Source organism: Dendrobates tinctorius, unplaced genomic scaffold, assembly GCF_039654945.1.
Source record: "Dendrobates tinctorius isolate UK_male_01 unplaced genomic scaffold, ASM3965494v1 ptg000057l, whole genome shotgun sequence".
In the NCBI taxonomy this organism is placed as follows: Eukaryota; Metazoa; Chordata; class Amphibia; order Anura; family Dendrobatidae; genus Dendrobates; species Dendrobates tinctorius.
Window position 1 is genome coordinate 17,162,501 of NW_027361725.1, and position 25,364 is coordinate 17,187,864.

Consider the following 25,364-nt stretch of genomic DNA (forward strand, 5'->3'; position numbering starts at 1 on the left):
GTCAATCTCACCAGCTCCACTACCTTCATTAATCACCAGAGGGAAGCCAGAGAGAGAATTCACAACACACCCCACAGCGGTATATTGTGGTGTAGTCGCCCTCGTCAACTGGATGCATTTACAGACTATTGTTTCCCGGCTGCGATCCGGAGGTTACCGGGGTATTTTGTTTGTAAGTTTGGACATTAAAACTACATTTTACTTTGAACTTTCCTGGGTCACTGCTTATTCACTGCACAGCGTGGACACTGCTGCACTACAATATATACAGTATATATATTCAGTATATACAGTGCATATCCATTTGATTTGGCAAAATATGTGAATGCAAGAATATGTTAAATCAGGAAGCTTTATCAGCAATGCCTGAAATAATGAAGCAGATTTTATATGGTCTATGCAAGTTTTGTATAGATTTTACGTGTGTGTGAAAGTGTGATTTCAGGGGTTATAACCCGTGCACATGTTTGTAAAGTTAAAGGGAAACTGTTATGTCTCCAAATGCTACAGATGTGTGGTTAATCTGGAGGTTAATAGCATTCTACAGTCATGCGGCCAGTGCACTAAAATCCTAAGCTACTAGAAGGAAATGTACTTTATTGCTCCCAGCAGCCTTGTGCTTTCAGTCATAGGCTGCTTTCACATTTGTGTGAAAGCGTTTCATCTGCAGCAATCTGCATGCGTCATGTTTCCCTATCTTTAACATGGTGTACGCAGGGACATGCGTTTGCATGTGTTCGCATGAAAACACGTACGCAAGGCATCAAAAATCTCTCAAATATGAGCAGGCATGCGCATGAGGATGAGTGCATAAAAAAAGCATTACTGTCTATGGAAACGCATGTGTACTCAAGGAACGCAAGTGTTTTTCAAATAATCATGTCTGGGAAATGAGACACCCCCATTGGGTGTGGCTTGTGTCAAGGAAATTCTCTGAATGTGTGCGCTGAAAAAACGCAAGCGCATGCAAACGCAGTGTTTTTTTGCCATCTTGCGTAAGCTGATGCTGATAAAAAACACTACGTAAACATGCATTTGCATGCGTTTTGACATGTGTTTGCGCATGCAGACGATACGCTGCGCACACAAACACTAATGTGAACCTAGCCATAGAGGCACAGCTGTGAGCCCTGGCACATTGACTGACAGCTATCTCTGCAGCGTTTCCCGACAGTTGTACTTTCAGTGCTGTGGCTGGGCTGCTTTGCAACACTAATAACTTGCAGATTAGCCTGTATCTGCAGGTTAATAGAGTTTAGTGACCTGACAAGCCCTCTTTAATCTGTAGGGTTTTATTTAGCTGTGGTTCTCTTTTGACGGAAGTCTCAGTATGGTGCAGTAATCTTATTCTCATGTAGAAATGTTTCATCTGTAACTTTGCCAGTCACCTTTTTGTGTAGGTCTTTACCTACAGTGCTCTCTTGGAAATCTTTCTTATTTTCTAAGGGAATGGGAGCAGAGGCTGCAGTCACAGCAGGACTCTATGCATGACAAACTCCAAAGACTGTTGGGCCATCATTGTTATAAAAGATTAATACAATGTTAGTTGGTGTTTGATACTAATATATGATAGGAATACCAGTACAAGTAAAGGCCTCTCTTACCGATTAGCCTACTGTTGGCCAATCCAGCCAATATCGATGGGTTTGGCCAATATTCTAATATGTATTGGGGCGGCCAACTGATCATCGGGGGAGATGTCGATCAGACATGTCCAATTTTGGACTGGCGATAGTTACGTTCTACCAGTGATAAGCTGCCAGCAGAGATGTTGGTCAACGGCTTTCTCATGGAGAACACAGGAGCACTTGGTCAAGTTGTTGGCTGAATGTTTAGTAAAAGCATTGTTCAGCCGACAGCCATCTAATGTGTATTGCCGGCTTGGCTGTACTGGTACACTAGAAGGCACTTATATAACTACTGAATTGTTGAATCATTGAGGACATTGGCATTTCATAGTTAAGGTTTGGGTACCGGTAAATTTTGCAAATCTCTAAAAATTCACGTTAAACATCAGTCATCGCTTATTTGTATGAAACATAGATATTGACTTTCATGAATAAAAGATCTTTTCCCAGTGTCACAGATGGATATTATATACATTAATAAATGTCTACAGTGAGGAATATCCATAATGGGAATTCAGTGTGACTGTCAAGAGTAAAATATATGACATCCGCATAGTCTGAGTGAATTTTTTTCACAGTCTTCATCTGTTGTTTGTCCTTGGGTGTCTTGCATTGATGTACGCAGAGAGTGAAAGACCTGAAATCTATCAGAATATTGGGTTATTCGTTCATGCATTCTCCACTCTTGAGAGAAGGAACAATTTTGTTTATTTGCTTAATTATGACCCAATATACAAGGAGAAATTTAAGTAAAAGTCACAGACGGGGGCTAAAGCAAAACAAAAGGTATTGTTCGGTAAGTATTCACCATCACATTTGCTTCACACTGTAGACTCACAATTCACACTTATTTCAGTGTATTGCTTGTGCAAATATATGTGTTAACCAACAAAAATGACATCATGTGCATAAAAGCTCTAGAGCAGGTGGGGAAGCACCCACAGTAGGGCAGTACCATTTGGAATAGAGACCACAGGGGGAGTGGTTGCGCTCATCTGGTCGTGTTGTGTGAAGACATGAAACTAGTTTAAGCTTGAATATCCACTGCTGACCCGTGGTTGAAGGAGATATCTTCCAGATGTGTACTTTATGAAACAGAGAATATTACGCTAGGCAGGAACAAAGGAGCCTTAAGGTTCCAAACAAGATTTTTATTTATGCGAACATGTTTCGGCACTGGACTAGTGCTTTTTTCAAGGCAAAAAAACAAATGTGCAACACACATTACTAATGAGCTTTAAAAAGGGCTAAAATGGATGCCAAAGGCAGTAGAAATTGAACCTTCAGGGAATGAGGAATGGGATAGTCAAAGTGAAGAAAAAAAAAAAAAAGCATTGTGGAAGGATATAGTGACAGACAAGCTTGAAGAAAGAACTAAAGTCAGAGATCAGGCGAAAGATTAGAATGAAAGGATAAGGAAGCTAAACGAATGTATGTGTAAAGAAAAAAAAGTATGTGTAAAGAAAAGAGGAAATTCAGAAGGAACCTATTGAAAAAGAGAGAGAAAAACCAACAATAACCAAACGGGAGTAAGGTCGGTTTCACATTAGCATTTGGCTGAGCTGCAGAGGGCTGTGTACTTCGTCTGATAAGCTCCACCTACTTCCGCAATTCTTCTGTTTATCTCCTCCTACTTCTGCATGCGTCCTGCTTACCTACATACATGCGGATGAATGCGGATGCGTCGTTTTGACGTGCCTGCCGAACTCACAGAAATGCAACATGTTGAAAGTGAGAGGGTGAACAAACGAGAGGATACACTTAGCTTAAGAAGACCACCAAGATATCATGCTAGCAATCCTCCAAGAGTACTCCAAGGAGACACTAGTCGACTACTAGTACTTCTAACCAGACAGAGGGAAATTGAGCTAACACCCGTATCCTGCTGCAGAAACTGAATGTATTTAAACCTTCAGCAAAGGTGTGTTAATTAGCAGCAGATGGTGGAGATAACTTGTGGGTCTTAGAGAGAGAAGGATTTCACTCCATAACAGAGATGCAAAAATCAAACAGGAGATTGTAGAGCTAAACTCAATGACCTTCTACAGCTGGATTAAGGATCACTGAATCACAGTGCCCCCCTTCTACTAGTGGCCTCTGGACACTCAGGACCCGGTTTCTCAGGATGAGAGGCATGGAGCAAACTAACCAGTCTAGGGGCATTCACCTCTGATGCTGAAACACACATCTTCCCCTTTGGACCATAACCCCTGCAGTGCACCAAGTACTGCTGGGAATTACACTGGAGACAAAAATCAACAATCTGGGGTTTCATACACTGCCAAAGTAACTTTTAACCTTTCAGTAAGACCTTGACTAAATTGGCTTCTAAGAGCTGGGTCATTCCATTTGGTATCGTATGCCCACCTGCAGAATTCACAGCTATAAGTCTGTAGGTGGCGCAGCCTGGATTCAGCCAAGGAAATATGGTCAGAATCATCATAGATAAGGCCCTGAAAAACTCTTCTATGGACTGGAGACAAATAGACCCCTGTGGCAAAGAAAAAGCCCAGGATTGAGGATCCCCTTGCAACAGTGAAATCTCAATTCCCACTCATAGCTCCTCATCTCCAGAGGAGTAAGGATGAAGTTTAAAATACATTTTACATACTTCAGTAAGTTCCAAAACGTGTCCCTACCGCCTGAAAACCTTTCCGAGAGGTCAATTTTGGTTTCAAGCTGGACCGGCCTACCCGCAGAGTCCCCCACAGTAGGAATCTGCAGCTGCTGTCATTGCTGTTGAACCTTAGATCGAAGGTCAGTCACCTCCAGTGACAACCTCCACAGCTGCTCTGCCTGGAGACAGTAGAGGCCTGCGACCTACAAGTGAGTGTGATGCACACCACACCTGACAACACACTGGGACTTGGACATGGCTTTCTTATAAAGTGCCAGAACATAACAGAACAGTAGCTTGGTCATCACTACCACTCTCGGTCAATCTACATTTGGTGTAGTCAGCAGGATCCAGCCATACATCAAGAAGACTTGACGAATGCAGGATGTTATGAATGAGTCACCGAGGAGGAAAAACAAAAACAAGTTAAGTAAGCCACAGAAAACCAGAGTGGTTGGTAATTAAGCGGATTGCAGACCCCTGATCCTATCCACACAACCAGCAGTAGCCGTGGACCGTACCTACGATGATCCTAGACGCCTCGTCACAGCCGGAGAACTAAATAAGCCTAAGGCAAGAAAAGGGAAAATCTAAACTGCCCCAGAGCAGACACCAAAGAAAAAGACAGCCCCCAAACATGTATTGTCTTTGAGACAAGATGAAAACACAAACACAGATGGAAAAATAGGCTGAACAAACGATGGGGCCCACACTAACTAGAAAGGACAGGAAAGGAAAGATGCTGTCTGCAATCACGCACAAAAACCCTGCCAAAATATATCCAACACTTTCTGATTACAAAAACCCTGAAGTCGCTAGACTTCAATTCCCTATATCAGCACTCTGGTATATTCTGAAGACAGAGCAAAAAGCGAACAATCTGATCAGGGACAAAAAGAAAACTGGCATAAACAGAGACATAAGAATGGAAATTCAGCACAGCCCCAGCAGGGGCTGGCTGACAACAAAAATTGAGAAAACCAGACCAAATCTCATGTGAAAAATAGCAGAGCACACTTTGCTTGAGAAGTCAGGAACAGAACTGGAAACCAGAACCTCAGGGCAGGAAAAATCACCAGCACAAAATTAGGGAGTTGGCTGTCTTAAATCCAGTCAGAGACTCCCGATGTCCAATCGCAGTCCTCCTCCTCAGGTGGCAGGTCTCTGCCATTTAGATCAGCTTCATTACCTACTGTCCCCACAAGAGGGAGCCCGGATGGAGAACTCACAACTCCTCTGTCAACATAGCCAGCTCCACCACCCTCACCAGAAGCCAGAGGTAAACCAGAAAATGAGTTCACAACAGCGGGAAGTATCTGAAGAAAACAAAATTGGTGACTGCTGCTAGGCCATCAAAAAAGCATAAAGATCCAAGAGCAAGAAAAAAACCCCTCCTGTTGCATTGAGTCAATTGAGAACGGGTGGGGATTTGCTTAAAATGGGCAGGTGAGCTGGAAGCTCTTTCAACCAGGAAGGAGTGAAGCAATGGAAGAGTATGGGGAGACCAAGGAGAGCAGTAAGCAAGACGTGATGGAGCAGCACTCCACGAAGGCCCGGAATGTATGGAGTGGAAGCAGAGGGTGGCTTGGTGGGAGGTCTAAGAGCAGCGGTGAACCTTGTGGAGGCTCTGGTAAAGACCCACAAGAGGAACCTGATTCAAATGCAAGGGCAGCAGTGTCTGTGTGGCCAAGGTTCTACGGCAGGGCAGTACGATTGAGGAGGTTGGTGGCGGCTATGTCAATGAGTACACCTCAACCCCTAAAGAAGACGTACTGGCCCCGGAAGCAGCCCCCACTTCTGACTTTTGATGTATGAGGAGGAGACCCCAGCCCTCAACCTTGAGAAAGCCTGGTGAGTAGCCAAAGTCATCCAGGGGAAGCAGCAGGAGAATTGAGCATGGGACCAGCTGAGTCTTCTGATAGTTGAGCAGTCAGCAGCCAGATTACAAATGGGGGTTGTCAAGTACCTTGATGGCAAGAAAGGTTACATCTTCATCTGGGAAGCTGGAGATAATGTCCAGGTCTATGTGAATACTAGGTCACTGCATTATGGACCCACCCTCCAGGAATAGGACTGTGTCCGCTTTTTGAAAAAGGCGGGGTCATCAGAGTGGTATGTGGTACCAGTGATCTTAATTCCAGAGGTAAATCCTCAGACCAGGCAGACTAAAGTGGTGAACCCCAAGATGGCAGCTGAACCGCAGCATGAGCTGCCGGTGGCCCAAGCTTGTCCTCATCCCAGCCATACTCTCCCAGAAATGGTGGTATGTTCCTGTTGGAGTAGTGAGGAGGCGACATTCAACTATGCTTCCTCCACAGGCAGTTCCTAGGTGATGGGTATATCAGACACGGCAGGTGCTGCCACACAGTTTAGGTCTGCCAGGGATTTCATTCCACCACCTATGTGAGAAAATCAGGCACACTGAAATCGTGGGTGTAAAGTCGACCACAGAGAAAATAGGTTGGTCTTGACTTAGTGCAAAAGTGCTTGTTGCACCAACAAGAGGGAAAGGAACTGTTCCACATTCCTAGGGCATAAGGCCTGATAGCAACTGGGAATCCCCAGTGTTGGCCTGGACAGCCAAAGATTTTGTGTTTCCCCCTCCCAGTTTGTTTTACACAGGTTTTGTATCACCCTACTGGGTTGAAGGAAAGTTGGCTGTCAAAGGGTCCAAAACCCTTGTCCCTATGGATCGTGCCCATTAACCTATGAACTTTGTCCTGTTGCTCCATGAATTTTGCCTCATGCTATCCATGAGCATTTTCCCAAGGGACTGTGAGTCTGTGACGGGGGATGGCACTGTGCAAACTAAAATGGACTAAGGTTTACAAAAAGGGGAGGAAACAGACGACCCAATGTTCCAGCTGTGCTTATGGACTGATGAGCCATTGTGTGTGCTAAAGGGCACCTCATTTCCTCTGGAACACAGAGGAAGAGGGACACGGAACCTTGTAAAGGGGAGGTGATGGATCCTAGGTGCACTGCGGAAATGTACAGGAAACCCCTGGGGCTGACAGGGCAGTGGGCATACGGAAAGTCCAGGAAGAATGGATGGTAGGCCTGAAGAAGTGTTGTGCTAAGGAAATAAGGTACAAGAAGTAGAGTTGAGCGAAACGGGTCGAAAAAATTCAAAAGTCGCCGACTTTTGGCAAAGTCGGGTTTCATGAAACGAAACCCGACCCTAGGATGAGGTCGGCCACGAGGTCGGCGACTTACGCGCCAAAGTCGCGTTTCAAAAGTTTGTTTTGCGCTCTTTTTCATCCAATCAGGATCCACGGACACTGTGGGCAACGTGATGACATAGGCACGGGTCACCACCATCTTTCAGAAGGGCATGCAAGTGATTGGCTTGCTTTGGTGGGCGTCACAGGGGGTATAAAAGGGCGTGCACGCCGACCGCCATCTTACTTCTGCCGATCTCAGTATAGGGAGAGGTTGCTGCTGATTCTGTAGGGAGAGCGTTAGGCAGGGAAGAAGACCAAAAAACTGCTTCTGCTGCTAGCGATTTGGCCTGCACAACACACCAGTCACTGTGTGTGCAGTGCAAGGGGAGGCTATATAGTGGTGTATCAGTGGTGTTGGTTGTTGGGCTGCCTTCTAAGGCTTCCTGACAGGCTGACATTGCTGTTTACACACTGCTCCGCAAACTGCTTTTTTAAAAGCAATCCAATCTCCCTTATCCTCTAGTCACTTTGGTCACAGCTGTGCCATCGAGCCTGTCACATAGCGCTCAGATATTCATTGGGCCTCAAGCTGCTTTTTTAAAAGCAATCCCAATTTTTTTTTTTGTCCTGCTGAGAAGAAAAAAAAACTGCTTCTGCTGCTGATAGCAATTTGGCCTGCACAACACACCAGTCACTGTGTGTGCAGTGCAAAGGGAGGCTATATTGTGGTGTATCAGTGGTGTTGGTTGTTGGGCTGCCTTTTAAGGCTTCCTGACAGGCTGGCATTGCTGTTTACCCACTGCTCCGCAAACTGCTTTTTTAAAAGCAATCCAATCTCCCTTATCCTCTAGTCACTTTGGTCACAGCTGTGCCATCGAGCCTGTCACATAGCTCTCAGATATTCATTGGGCCTCAAACTGCTTTTTTAAAAGCAATCCCAATTTTTTTTTTTGTCCTGCTGAGAAGAAAAAAAAACTGCTTCTGCTGCTGATAGCAATTTGGCCTGCACAACACACCAGTCACTGTGTGTGCAGTGCAAGGGGAGGCTATATTGTGGTGTATCAGTGGTGTTGGTTGTTGGGCTGCCTTTTAAGGCTTCCTGACAGGCTGGCATTGCTGTTTACCCACTGCTCCGCAAACTGCTTTTTTAAAAGCAATCCAATCTCCCTTATCCTCTAGTCACTTAGGTCACAGATGTGCCATCGAGCCTGTCACATAGCGCTCAGATATCAGTGGGCCTCACACAATCCAAAAGTGTCCAGTGTCCAAAAGTGTGTGCAGAGATTCAAAATCTCACTTATCCTCTAGTCACTTAGGTCACAGCTGTGCCATCGAGCCTGTCACATAGCGCTCAGATATTCATTGGGCCTCACACAATCCAAAAGTGTCCACTGTCCAAAAGTGTGTGCAGAGATTCAAAATCTCACTTATCCTCTAGTCACTTAGGTCACAGCTGTGCCATCGAGCCTGTCACATAGCGCTCAGATATTCATTGGGCCTCACACAATCCAAAAGTGTCCAGTGTCCAAAAGTGTGTGCAGAGATTCAAAATCTCACTTATCCTATAGTCACTTAGGTCACAGCTGTGCCATCGAGCCTGTCACATAGCGCTCAGATATTCATTGGGCCTCACACAATCCAAAAGTGTCCAGTGTCCAAAAGTGTGTGCAGAGATTCAAAATCTCACTTATCCTCTAGTCACTTAGGTCACAGCTGTGCCATCGAGCCTGTCACATAGCGCTCAGATATTCATTGGGCCTCACACAATCCAAAAGTGTCCAGTGTCCAAATGTGTGTGCAGAGATTCAAAATCTCACTTATCCTCTAGTCACTTAGGTCACAGCTGTGCCATTGAGCCTGTCACATAGCGCTCAGATATTCATTGGGCCTCACACAATCCAAAAGTGTCCAGTGTCCAAAAGTGTGTGCAGAGATTCAAAATCTCACTTATCCTCTAGTCACTTAGGTCACAGCTGTGCCATCGAGCCTGTCACATAGCGCTCAGATATTCAGTGGGCCTCACACAATCCAAAAGTGTCCAGTGTCCAAAAGTGTGTGCAGAGATTCAAAATCTCACTTATCCTCTAGTCACTTAGGTCACAGCTGTGCCATAGAGCCTGTCACATAGCGCTCAGATATTCATTGGGCCTCACAAAATCCAAAAGTGTCCAGTGTCCAAAAGTGTGTGCAGAGATTCAAAATCTCACTTATCCTCTAGTCACTTAGGTCACAGCTGTGCCATCGAGCCTGTCACATAGCGCTCAGATATCAGTGGGCCTCACACAATCCAAAAGTGTCCAGTGTCCAAAAGTGTGTGCAGAGATTCAAAATCTCACTTATCCTCTAGTCACTTAGGTCACAGCTGTGCCATCGAGCCTGTCACATAGCACTCAGATATCAGTGGGCCTCACACAATCCAAAAGTGTTCAGTGTCCAAAAGTGTGTGCAGAGATTCAAAATCTCACTTATCCTCTAGTCACTTAGGTCACAGCTGTGCCATCGAGCCTGTCACATAGCGCTCAGATATTCATTGGGCCTCACACAATCCAAAAGTGTCCAGTGTCCAAAAGTGTGTGCAGAGATTCAAAATCTCACTTATCCTCTAGTCACTTAGGTCACAGCTGTGCCATCGAGCCTGTCACATAGCGCTCAGATATTCATTGGGCCTCACACAATCCAAAAGTGTCCAGTGTCCAAAAGTGTGTGCAGAGATTCAAAATCTCACTTATCCTCTAGTCACGTAGGTCACAGATGTGCCATCAAGCCTGTCACATAGCGCTCAGATATCGGTGGGCCTCACACAATCCAAAAGTGTCCAGTGTCCAAAAGTGTGTGCAGAGATTCAAAATCTCACTTATCCTCTAGTCACTTAGGTCACAGCTGTGCCATCGAGCCTGTCACATAGCGCTCAGATATTCATTGGGCCTCACACAATCCAAAAGTGTCCACTGTCCAAAAGTGTGTGCAGAGATTCAAAATCTCACTTATCCTCTAGTCACTTAGGTCACAGCTGTGCCATCGAGCCTGTCACATAGCGCTCATATATTCATTGGGCCTCACACAATCCAAAAGTGTCCAGTGTCCAAAAGTGTGTGCAGAGATTCAAAATCTCACTTATCCTCTAGTCACGTAGGTCACAGATGTGCCATCAAGCCTGTCACATAGCGCTCAGATATCGGTGGGCCTCACACAATCCAAAAGTGTCCAGTGTCCAAAAGTGTGTGCAGAGATTCAAAATCTCACTTATCCTCTAGTCACTTAGGTCACAGCTGTGCCATCGAGCCTGTCACATAGCGCTCAGATATTCATTGGGCCTCACACAATCCAAAAGTGTCCAGTGTCCAAAAGTGTGTGCAGAGATTCAAAATCTCACTTATCCTCTAGTCACTTAGGTCACAGCTGTGCCATCGAGCCTGTCACATAGCGCTCAGATATTCATTGGGCCTCACACAATCCAAAAGTGTCCACTGTCCAAAAGTGTGTGCAGAGATTCAAAATCTCACTTATCCTCTAGTCACTTAGGTCACAGCTGTGCCATCGAGCCTGTCACATAGCGCTCAGATATTCATTGGGCCTCACACAATCCAAAAGTGTCCAGTGTCCAAATGTGTGTGCAGAGATTCAAAATCTCACTTATCCTCTAGTCACTTAGGTCACAGCTGTGCCATCGAGCCTGTCACATAGCGCTCAGATATTCATTGGGCCTCACACAATCCAAAAGTGTCCAGTGTCCAAAAGTGTGTGCAGAGATTCAAAATCTCACTTATCCTCTAGTCACTTAGGTCACAGCTGTGCCATCGAGCCTGTCACATAGCGCTCAGATATTCAGTGGGCCTCACACAATCCAAAAGTGTCCAGTGTCCAAAAGTGTGTGCAGAGATTCAAAATCTCACTTATCCTCTAGTCACTTAGGTCACAGCTGTGCCATCGAGCCTGTCACATAGCACTCAGATATTCATTGGGCCTCACAAAATCCAAAAGTGTCCAGTGTCCAAAAGTGTGTGCAGAGATTCAAAATCTCACTTATCCTCTAGTCACTTAGGTCACAGCTGTGCCATCGAGCCTGTCACATAGCGCTCAGATATCAGTGGGCCTCACACAATCCAAAAGTGTCCAGTGTCCAAAAGTGTGTGCAGAGATTCAAAATCTCACTTATCCTCTAGTCACTTAGGTCACAGCTGTGCCATCGAGCCTGTCACATAGCACTCAGATATCAGTGGGCCTCACACAATCCAAAAGTGTTCAGTGTCCAAAAGTGTGTGCAGAGATTCAAAATCTCACTTATCCTCTAGTCACTTAGGTCACAGCTGTGCCATCGAGCCTGTCACATAGCGCTCAGATATTCATTGGGCCTCACACAATCCAAAAGTGTCCAGTGTCCAAAAGTGTGTGCAGAGATTCAAAATCTCACTTATCCTCTAGTCACTTAGGTCACAGCTGTGCCATCAAGCCTGTCACATAGCGCTCAGATATCAGTGGGCCTCACACAATCCAAAAGTGTCCAGTGTCCAAAAGTGTGTGCAGAGATTCAAAATCTCACTTATCCTCTAGTCACTTAGGTCACAGCTGTGCCATCGAGCCTGTCACATAGCGCTCAGATATTCATTGGGCCTCACACAATCCAAAAGTGTCCAGTGTCCAAAAGTGTGTGCAGAGATTCAAAATCTCACTTATCCTCTAGTCACTTAGGTCACAGCTGTGCCATCGAGCCTGTCACATAGCGCTCAGATATTCATTGGGCCTCACACAATCCAAAAGTGTCCAGTGTCCAAAAGTGTGTGCAGAGATTCAAAATCTCACTTATCCTCTAGTCACTTAGGTCACAGCTGTGCCATCAAGCCTGTCACATAGCGCTCAGATATCAGTGGGCCTCACACAATCCAAAAGTGTCCAGTGTCCAAAAGTGTGTGCAGAGATTCAAAATTTCACTTATCCTCTAGTCACTTAGGTCACAGCTGTGCCATCGAGCCTGTCACATAGCGCTCAGATATTCATTGGGCCTCACACAATCCAAAAGTGTCCAGTGTCCAAAAGTGTGTGCAGAATTTCAAAATCTCCCCTGTCCTATAGACACCTTGTACCTTGTTTTACATACTATATAGTTTGTTGGATTTTGTCTACATTTCTACCAAAAATGAGGAAGGCTGGTGGAAGAGGCCGTGGAATTGGGCGGGGGTTGGCAGCTGGTAATGATGGTGTTGGTGGTGGATCTGATGGTAGTGGCAAGAGCAAAATAGGACCGAATGCAGGAGGTGTTGAGCCTGCGTCATCGTCTGGCTACATAAGGCCTCGAACGCTTAGTTTTCTAGGAGTTGGCAAACCGCTTTTAAAGCCAGAGCATCAGAAAAAAGTTTTGTCTTACATTGCTGACTCAGCCTCCAGCTCTATCGCCTCCTCTTCTTCAGTTGTAAAAAGTAAAAGCACTGAGTCGTCATTGGAGGCTCATGTTCATGAACCACACCTTTCCTTGTGTCCTTCACCCCAACCAAGATTGAAGGATGACGCAGGCCATACTACTGATTACTCCATGGAGCTGTTTTCACATACAATGCCTGGATTATCAAGTCAAATGGTGAATTACCCAGGCCAAGATGAATCTGACATGGAGTGCACTGATGCACAGCCGCTGATGGATGATTCTGCTGGTACATTCACTCAGAGCACTACATTGTCCTCGCAGTGTACAGAGCCAGATTCTGACCCTGATGAGACTCAGGTGCCCCTTCCCGCACACTAAACCACCATACACAGTGACACAGAGGAAGGTGCACATGACATAGAAGAGGAGGTGATGGATGACCCAGTTGTTGACCCAGATTGGCATCCATTGGGGGAAGAGGGTGCTGCTTCCAATAGCTCAGATGAGGAGCATCCACAGCAGACATCGACATCGCAACAGCTGTTATCTGGCAGGCCCGGAGCACCCCAAAGACAGGTTCCAAACATCAAAAGAGTTGCTGGACAGCTTGTCCAGAGGGTCAAAAGATCACAGCGTGCTAGGCCGCAAAATGTCTGCCAAAGTAGAAAGAGTGCAGTGTGGCACTTTTTTGAACAAAATCCTCATGATCAGGCCAAGGTTATCTGTAAGAAGTGCGCAAAGACCTTTAGCCGAGGGAAAAATCTGAAAAATTTGAATACCAGTTGCATGCTTAGACATTTAACCAGCATGCACTTGCAAGCGTGGACACAACACCAAACCTCAAGTGCCACATGTGCAACTGATCACAACGAAGGTAGTCATCAACGCTACATTGTTTCCCCCACTGTAAGCCCACCGGTTAGCACAGCAGCAAATGTTGAGGTGTCGTTGCAAGGCCACAGCAGTCAGGGAATCCCACTGTTATATCAACGAAAGACTGATTCTAGGCCATCAGAAAGAACACCAACTCCATCACCATCATCAACCCTCTCTCAGTCCGCCCTGTCCACCGCTACTTCCACCATATGCAGCTCTCAAGTCCAGCTCACCCTCCCAGACACTATGAGTAGGTCAAGAAAGTACTCAGTCTCTCATCCACGTACACTGGGTTTGAACGCCCACATTGCCAAACTAATCTCGTTTGAGATGATGCCCTTTCGGTTGGTGGAAAGCACAGCTTTCCGCGAACTCATGGCCTATGCAGTACCACGCTATGACCTACCCAGTCGCCACTTCTTCTCTCGCAAAGCCATCCCAGCCCTCCACCAACATGTGAAAGACCGCATTGTCCATGCACTCAAGCAGTCAGTGAGCGGAAAGGTGCACCTCACAACTGATGCATGGTCTAGTCGGCATGGCCAGGGCCGTTACGTGTCCATCACTGCGCACTGGGTTAATGTGGTGGATGCAGGGTCCACAGGGGACAGCGGTGGTGGGACAGTGCTGCCTAGCCCACGGTATAGGAAACAGTTGGCTGTAGGTGTTCCACCCTCCTCCTCCTCCTCCTCCAGAAGCGAAAGCTCGTCCACAGAGCGCAGTCGTACAAGCACTCCATCTGCAGCTGCCACTGTTGCACACGATGTGTCCCCCTATCGAGCAGCTAGTGGAAAGCGTCAGCAGGCTGTGTTGCAGATGATGTGTTTGGGCGACAGACATACCGCCGAGGTGCTGGCCGAGTACTTGAAGCGACAAACTGAGTCATGGCTGGGCAGTGTACATCTTGAGGCAGGCAAGGTAGTTAGTGATAACGGCCGTAATTTTGTGGCAGCTATAGCCCTTTCAAAACTCAGCCACATACCTTGCTTGGCTCACACCTTGAACCTGGTGGTGCAGTGCTTCCTCAAAAATTATCCGGAGTTAACAGCCCTGCTCCAGAAGGTGCGAAGACTGTGCGCGCACATCCGCCGGTTGCCTGTACACTCCGTTCGTATGCAGAAGCTGCAGCGATTGCTCCACCTTCCCAACCACCGCCTCATTATCGACATTGCAACAAGGTGGAACTCCACCCTGCACATGGTGGAGCGGCTGTGCGAGCAGAGGCAGGCCATAATGCATTTGTGGGAGGATACACGGCTAGGCACTTTGAGAGCAGACATGGAGTTGACAGGTGTGCAGTGGTCGAAGCTGAAAGACCTTTGCAAAGTCCTTCAGTGTTTTTAGGAATGCACACGGCTGGTAAGCGCAGACGACGCCATCCTAAGCATGAGCATCCCACTTATGCGTCTGCTCATGCAAACTTTGACGCACCTTAAGGAGCAGGCGTCTGCAGCCAATGTTGATGAGGAGGAAGAGGAGGAGGGAATCCTTGATGACATTCAGCCATTGTCTGCTCAGGGACCTCTCCTGGACGAGGTGGAGGAAGAAGAGGAGGAGGAGGATGATGATGGGGATGATTACTTAGGGGAGGAGGATGCATCTCGTGGGGCAAGTGAAAATGTTGGCGTGGCAAGGTCTGGTACAGGGTTTGTGCGTGACTGGAGGGATGTGGATTTGCCAGAAAGTGCTCCTCCAACCAGCACTCGCAGTGCATCATTGACACCGGGAACATTGGCCCACATGTCAGATTATGCCTTGCGGAGCCTAAAAAGGGACCCCCGCATTGCCAAAATGATGAACGATGACGACTACTGGTTGGCCAGCATCCTGGATCCACGCTATAAAGGCAAATTACAAAACATCATGCCACAGGAGAACCTTGACCTAATATTGGCTAATAAACAAGCAACTCTGGTAAATCGGTTGCTTGAGGCATTCCCAGCACACAGCAGCGGTGATGGTTCTCACACGAGCCGTACGGGCCGGGGGCAGCTTGACAGAGGTGTTCGTGGTGCACACAGCAGAAGTGGCGTTGGAGACAGGGGTTTCATGACAATGTTGTGGACTGATTTTTCAAATACCGCTCACACAACTGGTAATACTGCATCGATGGAAAGTGACAGGAGACAGCAGTTGTCAACCATGGTAACAAACTACTTTTCCTCTCATATCGATGTTCTCCCACACAGGTCATTCCCCTTTGACTATTGGGCCGCTAAACTGGACACCTGGCCTGAATTGGCACAATATGCCTTACAGGAGCTCGCTTGCCCAGCTGCAAGTGTGCTATCGGAAAGAGTCTTCAGTGCAGCTGGATCAATCCTGACAGAAAAAAGGACCCGTCTGTCAACCCAAAATGTGGATGATCTAACCTTCATTAAAATGAACCATGCATGGGTTTCCAAGGATTTTGTCCCACCTTCCCCTGATGACACATAGGGTGACAGAAAAATGGCTTGCTTTGGTCCACCTCTTCCTGGGACTTGACCTATTTCGCCTTTTGCATCAGCTGAATGTCCAACATCAACATATGCCACTTTCTAAAACTCCTTAACTGTGCTGCCTCCCCCCCCCATGGCCGGGGTCACCACCTAGCGCACGACACCGTGCGAGTGCCGTTGCCCTGGACAGGTGGGTAGGCCAACTCTTGGGCGCGGGCACTGGCACAGGGTCCCTCATAGTGCAATCAAGTGTCTCTGACGGTGGTGGTGCACACCCGCCGTCAGACACACCGCTGTACTATGAGGGGCCCAGTGCCAGTACCGACGCCCACGAGTGGGCCCCCCTTGCTTGGGCAGGGCCCCAGCATTTGCAATCTTTACCTCTCCCTGCTCCTCCGCTGTGTAATCTGGGCCGTCAAATCCATACTGTGCCTGACACCGTCTGAGCCTGCCTCCTGAGACATATATTTTGAATGTGTACGCTATCCATACATGTTATCCGGGGATACGGTACCCTTTCTAACCTTTGTGCAATCACGTGCAATCCATACTGGGCCTAACACCGTCTCAGCCTGCCTCCTGAGACATATATTTTGAATGTGTACGCTATCCATACATGTTATCCGGGGATACGGTACCCTTTCTAACCTTTGTGCAATCACGTGCAATCCATACTGGGCCTAACACCGTCTGAGCCTGCCTCCTGAGACATATATTTTGAATGTGTACGCTATCCATACATGTTATCCGGGGATACGGTACCCTTTCTAACCTTTGTGCAATCACGTGCAATCCATACTGGGCCTAACACCGTCTGAGCCTGCCTCCTGAGACATATATTTTGAATGTGTACGCTATCCATACATGTTATCCGGGGATACGGTACCCTTTCTAACCTTTGTGCAATCACGTGCAATCCATACTGTGCCAGACACCGTCTGAGCCTGCCTCCTGAGACATATATTTTGAATGTGTACGCTATCCATACATGTTATCCGGGGATACGGTACCCTTTCTAACCTTTGTGCAATCACGTGCAATCCATACTGGGCCTAACACCGTCTGAGCCTGCCTCCTGAGACATATATTTTGAATGTGTACGCTATCCATACATGTTATCCGGGGATACGGTACCCTTTCTAACCTTTGTGCAATCACGTGCAATCCACACTGGGCCTAACACCGTCTGAGCCTGCCTCCTGAGACATATATTTTGAATGTGTACGCTATCCATACATGTTATCCGGGGATACGGTACCCTTTCTAACCTTTGTGCAATCACGTGCAATCCATACTGGGCCTAACACCATCTGAGCCTGCCTCCTGAGACATATATTTTGAATGTGTACGCTATCCATACATGTTATCCGGGGATACGGTACCCTTTCTAACCTTTGTGCAATCACATGCAATCCATACTGGGCCTAACACCGTCTGAGCCTGCCTCCTGAGACATATATTTTGAATGTGTACGCTATCCATACATGTTATCCGGGGATACGGTACCCTTTCTAACCTTTGTGCAATCACGTGCAATCCATACTGGGCCTAACACCGTCTGAGCCTGCCTCCTGAGACATATATTTTGAATGTGTACACTATCCATACATGTTATCCGGGGATACGGTACCCTTTCTAACCTTTGTGCAATCACGTGCAATCCATACTGGGCCTAACACCGTCTGAGCCTGCCTCCTGAGACATATATTTTGAATGTGTACGCTATCCATACATGTTATCCGGGGATACGGTACCCTTTCTAACCTTTGTGCAATCACATGCAATCCATACTGTGCCTGACACCGTCTGAGCCTGCCTCCTGAGACATATATTTTGAATGTGTATGCTATCCATACATGTTATCCGGGGATACGGTACCCTTTCTAACCTTTGTGCAATCACGTGCAATCCATACTGTGCCTGACACCGTCTGAGCATGCCTCCTGAGACATATATTTTGAATGTGTACGCTATCCATACATGTTATCCGGGGATACGGTACCCTTTCTAACCTTTGTGCAATCACGTGCAATCCATACTGGGCCTAACACCGTCTGAGCCTACCTTCTGAGACATATATTTTGAATGTGTACGCTATCCATACATGTTATCCGGGGATACGGTACCCTTTCTAACCTTTGTGCAATCACGTGCAATCCATACTGGGCCTAACACCGTCTGAGCCTGCCTCCTGAGACATATATTTTGAATGTGTACGCTATCCATACATGTTATCCGGGGATACGGTACCCTTTCTAACCTTTGTGCAATCACGTGCAATCCATACTGGGCCTAACACCGTCTGAGCCTGCCTCCTGAGACATATATTTTGAATGTGTACGCTATCCATACATGTTATCCGGGGATACGGTACACTTTCTAACCTTTGTGCAATCACGTGCAATCCATACTGGGCCCAACACCGTCTGAGCCTGCCTCCTGAGACATATATTTTGAATGTGTACGCTATCCATACATGTTATCCGGGGATACGGTACCCTTTCTAACCTTTGTGCAATCACGTGCAATCCATACTGGGCCTAACACCGTCTGAGCCTGCCTCCTGAGACATATATTTTGAATGTGTACGCTATCCATACATGTTATCCGGGGATACAGTACCCTTTCTAACCTTTGTGCAATCACGTGCAATCCATACTGGGCCTAACACCGTCTGAGCCTGCCTCCTGAGACATATATTTTGAATGTGTACGCTATCCATACATGTTATCCGGGGATACGGTACCCTTTCTAACCTTTGTGCAATCACGTGCAATCCATACTGGGCCTAACACCGTCTGAGCCTGCCTCCTGAGACATATATTTTGAATGTGTACGCTATCCATACATGTTATCCGGGGATACGGTACCCTTTCTAACCTTTGTGCAATCACGTGCAATCCATACTGGGCCTAACACCGTCTGAGCCTGCCTCCTGAGACATATATTTTGAATGTGTACGCTATCCATACATGTTATCCGGGGATACGGTACCCTTTCTAACCTTTGTGCAATCACGTGCAATCCATACTGGGCCTAACACCGTCTGAGCCTGCCTCCTGAGACATATATTTTGAATGTGTACGCTATCCATACATGTTATCCGGGGATACGGTACCCTTTCTAACCTTTGTGCAATCACGTGCAATCCATACTGGGCCTAACACCGTCTGAGCCTGCCTCCTGAGACATATATTTTGAATGTGTACGCTATCCATACATGTTATCCGGGGATACGGTACCCTTTCTAACCTTTGTGCAATCACGTGCAATCCATACTGTGCCAGACACCGTCTGAGCCTGCCTCCTGAGACATATATTTTGAATGTGTACGCTATCCATACATGTTATCCGGGGATACGGTACCCTTTCTAACCTTTGTGCAATCACGTGCAATCCATACTGGGCCTAACACCGTCTGAGCCTGCCTCCTGAGACATATATTTTGAATGTGTACGCTATCCATACATGTTATCCGGGGATACGGTACCCTTTCTAACCTTTGTGCAATCACGTGCAATCCACACTGGGCCTAACACCGTCTGAGCCTGCCTCCTGAGACATATATTTTGAATGTGTACGCTATCCATACATGTTATCCGGGGATACGGTACCCTTTCTAACCTTTGTGCAATCACGTGCAATCCATACTGGGCCTAACACCATCTGAGCCTGCCTCCTGAGACATATATTTTGAATGTGTACGCTATCCATACATGTTATCCGGGGATACGGTACCCTTTCTAACCTTTGTGCAATCACATGCAATCCATACTGGGCCTAACACCGTCTGAGCCTGCCTCCTGAGACATATATTTTGAATGTGTACGCTATCCATACATGTTATCCGGGGATACGGTACCCTTTCTAACCTTTGTGCAATCACGTGCAATCCATACTGGGCCTAACACCGTCTGAGCCTGCCTCCTGAGACATATATTTTGAATGTGTACACTATCCATACATGTTATCCGGGGATACGGTACCCTTTCTAACCTTTGTGCAATCACGTGCAATCCATACTGGGCCTAACACCGTCTGAGCCTGCCTCCTGAGACATATATTTTGAATGTGTACGCTATCCATACATGTTATCCGGGGATACGGTACCCTTTCTAACCTTTGTGCAATCACATGCAATCCATACTGTGCCTGACACCGTCTGAGCCTGCCTCCTGAGACATATATTTTGAATGTGTATGCTATCCATACATGTTATCCGGGGATACGGTACCCTTTCTAACCTTTGTGCAATCACGTGCAATCCATACTGGGCCTAACACCGTCTGAGCCTGCCTCCTGAGACATATATTTTGAATGTGTACGCTATCCATACATGTTATCCGGGGATACGGTACCCTTTCTAACCTTTGTGCAATCACGTGCAATCCATACTGTGCCAGACACCGTCTGAGCCTGCCTCCTGAGACATATATTTTGAATGTGTACGCTATCCATACATGTTATCCGGGGATACGGTACCCTTTCTAACCTTTGTGCAATCACGTGCAATCCATACTGGGCCTAACACCGTCTGAGCCTGCCTCCTGAGACATATATTTTGAATGTGTACGCTATCCATACATGTTATCCGGGGATACGGTACCCTTTCTAACCTTTGTGCAATCACGTGCAATCCACACTGGGCCTAACACCGTCTGAGCCTGCCTCCTGAGACATATATTTTGAATGTGTACGCTATCCATACATGTTATCCGGGGATACGGTACCCTTTCTAACCTTTGTGCAATCACGTGCAATCCATACTGGGCCTAACACCATCTGAGCCTGCCTCCTGAGACATATATTTTGAATGTGTACGCTATCCATACATGTTATCCGGGGATACGGTACCCTTTCTAACCTTTGTGCAATCACATGCAATCCATACTGGGCCTAACACCGTCTGAGCCTGCCTCCTGAGACATATATTTTGAATGTGTACGCTATCCATACATGTTATCCGGGGATACGGTACCCTTTCTAACCTTTGTGCAATCACGTGCAATCCATACTGGGCCTAACACCGTCTGAGCCTGCCTCCTGAGACATATATTTTGAATGTGTACACTATCCATACATGTTATCCGGGGATACGGTACCCTTTCTAACCTTTGTGCAATCACGTGCAATCCATACTGGGCCTAACACCGTCTGAGCCTGCCTCCTGAGACATATATTTTGAATGTGTACGCTATCCATACATGTTATCCGGGGATACGGTACCCTTTCTAACCTTTGTGCAATCACATGCAATCCATACTGTGCCTGACACCGTCTGAGCCTGCCTCCTGAGACATATATTTTGAATGTGTATGCTATCCATACATGTTATCCGGGGATACGGTACCCTTTCTAACCTTTGTGCAATCACGTGCAATCCATACTGTGCCTGACACCGTCTGAGCATGCCTCCTGAGACATATATTTTGAATGTGTACGCTATCCATACATGTTATCCGGGGATACGGTACCCTTTCTAACCTTTGTGCAATCACGTGCAATCCATACTGGGCCTAACACCGTCTGAGCCTACCTTCTGAGACATATATTTTGAATGTGTACGCTATCCATACATGTTATCCGGGGATACGGTACCCTTTCTAACCTTTGTGCAATCACGTGCAATCCATACTGGGCCTAACACCGTCTGAGCCTGCCTCCTGAGACATATATTTTGAATGTGTACGCTATCCATACATGTTATCCGGGGATACGGTACCCTTTCTAACCTTTGTGCAATCACGTGCAATCCATACTGGGCCTAACACCGTCTGAGCCTGCCTCCTGAGACATATATTTTGAATGTGTACGCTATCCATACATGTTATCCGGGGATACGGTACACTTTCTAACCTTTGTGCAATCACGTGCAATCCATACTGGGCCCAACACCGTCTGAGCCTGCCTCCTGAGACATATATTTTGAATGTGTACGCTATCCATACATGTTATCCGGGGATACGGTACCCTTTCTAACCTTTGTGCAATCACGTGCAATCCATACTGGGCCTAACACCGTCTGAGCCTGCCTCCTGAGACATATATTTTGAATGTGTACGCTATCCATACATGTTATCCGGGGATACAGTACCCTTTCTAACCTTTGTGCAATCACGTGCAATCCATACTGGGCCTAACACCGTCTGAGCCTGCCTCCTGAGACATATATTTTGAATGTGTACGCTATCCATACATGTTATCCGGGGATACGGTACCCTTTCTAACCTTTGTGCAATCACGTGCAATCCATACTGGGCCTAACACCGTCTGAGCCTGCCTCCTGAGACATATATTTTGAATGTGTACGCTATCCATACATGTTATCCGGGGATACGGTACCCTTTCTAACCTTTGTGCAATCACGTGCAATCCATACTGGGCCTAACACCGTCTGAGCCTGCCTCCTGAGACATATATTTTGAATGTGTACGCTATCCATACATGTTATCCGGGGATACGGTACCCTTTCTAACCTTTGTGCAATCACGTGCAATCCATACTGGGCCTAACACCGTCTGAGCCTGCCTCCTGAGACATATATTTTGAATGTGTACGCTATCCATACATGTTATCCGGGGATACGGTACCCTTTCTAACCTTTGTGCAATCACGTGCAATCCATACTGGGCCTAACACCGTCTGAGCCTGCCTCCTGAGACATATATTTTGAATGTGTACGCTATCCATACATGTTATCCGGGGATACGGTACCCTTTCTAACCTTTGTGCAATCACGTGCAATCCATACTGGGCCTAACACCGTCTGAGCCTGCCTCCTGAGACATATATTTTGAATGTGTACGCTATCCATACATGTTATCCGGGGATACGGTACCCTTTCTAACCTTTGTGCAATCACATGCAATCCATACTGGGCCTAACACCGTCTGAGCCTGCCTCCTGAGACATATATTTTGAATGTGTACGCTATCCATACATGTTATCCGGGGATACGGTACCCTTTCTAACCTTTGTGCAATCACGTGCAATCCATACTGGGCCTAACACCGTCTGAGCCTGCCTCCTGAGACATATATTTTGAATGTGTACGCTATCCATACATGTTATCTGGGGATACGGTACCATTTCTAACCTTTGTGCAATCACGTGTAATCCATACTGGGCGTGAGAACGGCTGGCGAGCTGTTAAGCAAGCTACAGCACCTGTGGTTTGCACACGTAAGTTTTTCATTTTTTCAGGAATGACGGTTAGGCCTAATTCCGAAACTGCAGATGACCTGCACTTACTGGGAAATCATTGTTCGCGGGTAATAATTGTAATCAGTGATCCCCATCACTAACGTTGTTTAGCGGGTTATCTGCACCTGTAAGCGACAAACGCTGGCCTTTTCAGTGTAGCACACATGCAGCCAAGGACATGTAAGGGCATGACACACCAGTTATTGGCCAATCTCATGTTCCAGAGCCTCACGTGTCCCTCTAGTAAGCCGGACTCGGACCGCGGGGCATGACGGAGTCTCGTTCGTTAACGGAATTAAGCTTGCAATGTGTGCATCTGTTCTGTAGCTGGCATGGTTGAGGTTTCCCAGGTGGAGACGAATTTAACCGTAGGCTCCACTCCTGGTGGTGCCCTTCTGGACATTCCTTTAAGGTTCAGCTTTGCAACCATACTGCCCACGTAAAACAAACACTTTGCATTCATGAACGCTGTTTGGAGGGTCATGACTCGTGGGAATAACGCCGCCCAATCAGTTAACCTGCTAGAGAGATCCTTCGTTGCTCCCAAGCATGACATCACACTCCCTAGGAAGAAGGTAATGCCACTGTGGCGACCGTACTCCTGGGGGCGACACAAGTGCACTGATGCCCAGCCACTGCTCGATGAATCTGCTGGTACATTGACCCAGACCACTACATTCCCCTCGCACGCTACACGGCCTGAATCTGACCCTGATGAAACTCAGGTTACCCTTCCCATATACAGTTCCATCTTACACGGTGACAAAGAGGAAGCTGCAGATGAAAGTGCAGGTTCGGCCCACCCGCCATCAGACACACCACCGTACTATCAGGGGCCCTGTGCCAGTGCCGTCGCCAACGAGTGGGCCCCCCCTGCTTGCTCAGGATCACAGCACTTGCAAGGTTGAAATACTGTGCAGTGAGATGGAAGATGGGGACGACGAGGAGTCCAGACTAGTACAGGGATTCCCTAGCGAGGAGACTTATTTGATTGTTTTCAATGTTGGGACAGCAATTTTTGGGGAGCACGTTACTCTGGAGAATGATAGATGGGGCCCACCATACACTGGAACATTCCAAAGGTGGACATCAGACACTGGAGCAGCATTTACAGGGCCCATTATACACTAGAGCATTAGAAATGGGGCCCATTATGTTTGGAGCATTATTTGGGCCCATAAGACAGTGGAGCTTCATCCATGGGGACCAACATATACTGTAGCATTATGTGGAGCTCATCATATACTGTTTCAAACATTATATGGGACCAATGATTCTGTATGGAGAAATAGATGGGCCTCGTCATGAGATGTAAAAAGTGAAGTATTTTTCATTGTACTATACCGCTATTTCTCTGCCGTATCGGAGCATGATCATTGATGAGTTGTGGTATGTGTTAAAGGGGCGCTCTTTCGCCCAGGGCACATGAAAACCTGCAGCCAGCCCTCCCCCCCCACAACTTTAGCCAAATAACCCCCATTTTTCAGTGCGTAACTTGTATTATGAAGTTAATTAAGGTTGACAAGCTTAAGTAAGAAGAATTGATGCTTTTGGCATTCAAATGGGCACTGTAGGTGTGTTTCCTGTCCTCCTCTCACTGCCGACTTTAATTCCCCATTGACTTACATTGGGTTTCGTGTTTCGGGACGACCCCGACTTTTCCCTATAATCGGACGATCTTGCTCGACCCGACTTTTGGAAAAGTCGGGTTTCACGAACCGAAACGCAACCCTAAAAAACCAAAAGTCGCTCAACTCTAACAAGAAGTGTTGCACCCTATCCAACATGTTACAATCTGATGAACTTAAACTGTCTAGGAAACTTTTGTATGTTGAAGACAATCCTAGCAATTATTTATCAGCCATCTGAAAAAAACCACTTCAAGCTTCTTTGTACTTTCCTTCTGTAACTAACTTTATTTAGATTACCTTGGTAGTGGTATAATACCATATTTGTCCATGGTGCTGAATAGAGAAGGATCACTATTACTTTATTATTATTCTTTCATAATTCAGGTACGACTATATAATTAATAGGTAATATATTTGCTTGCTAAAAGCTGTTAGCTGAAATATT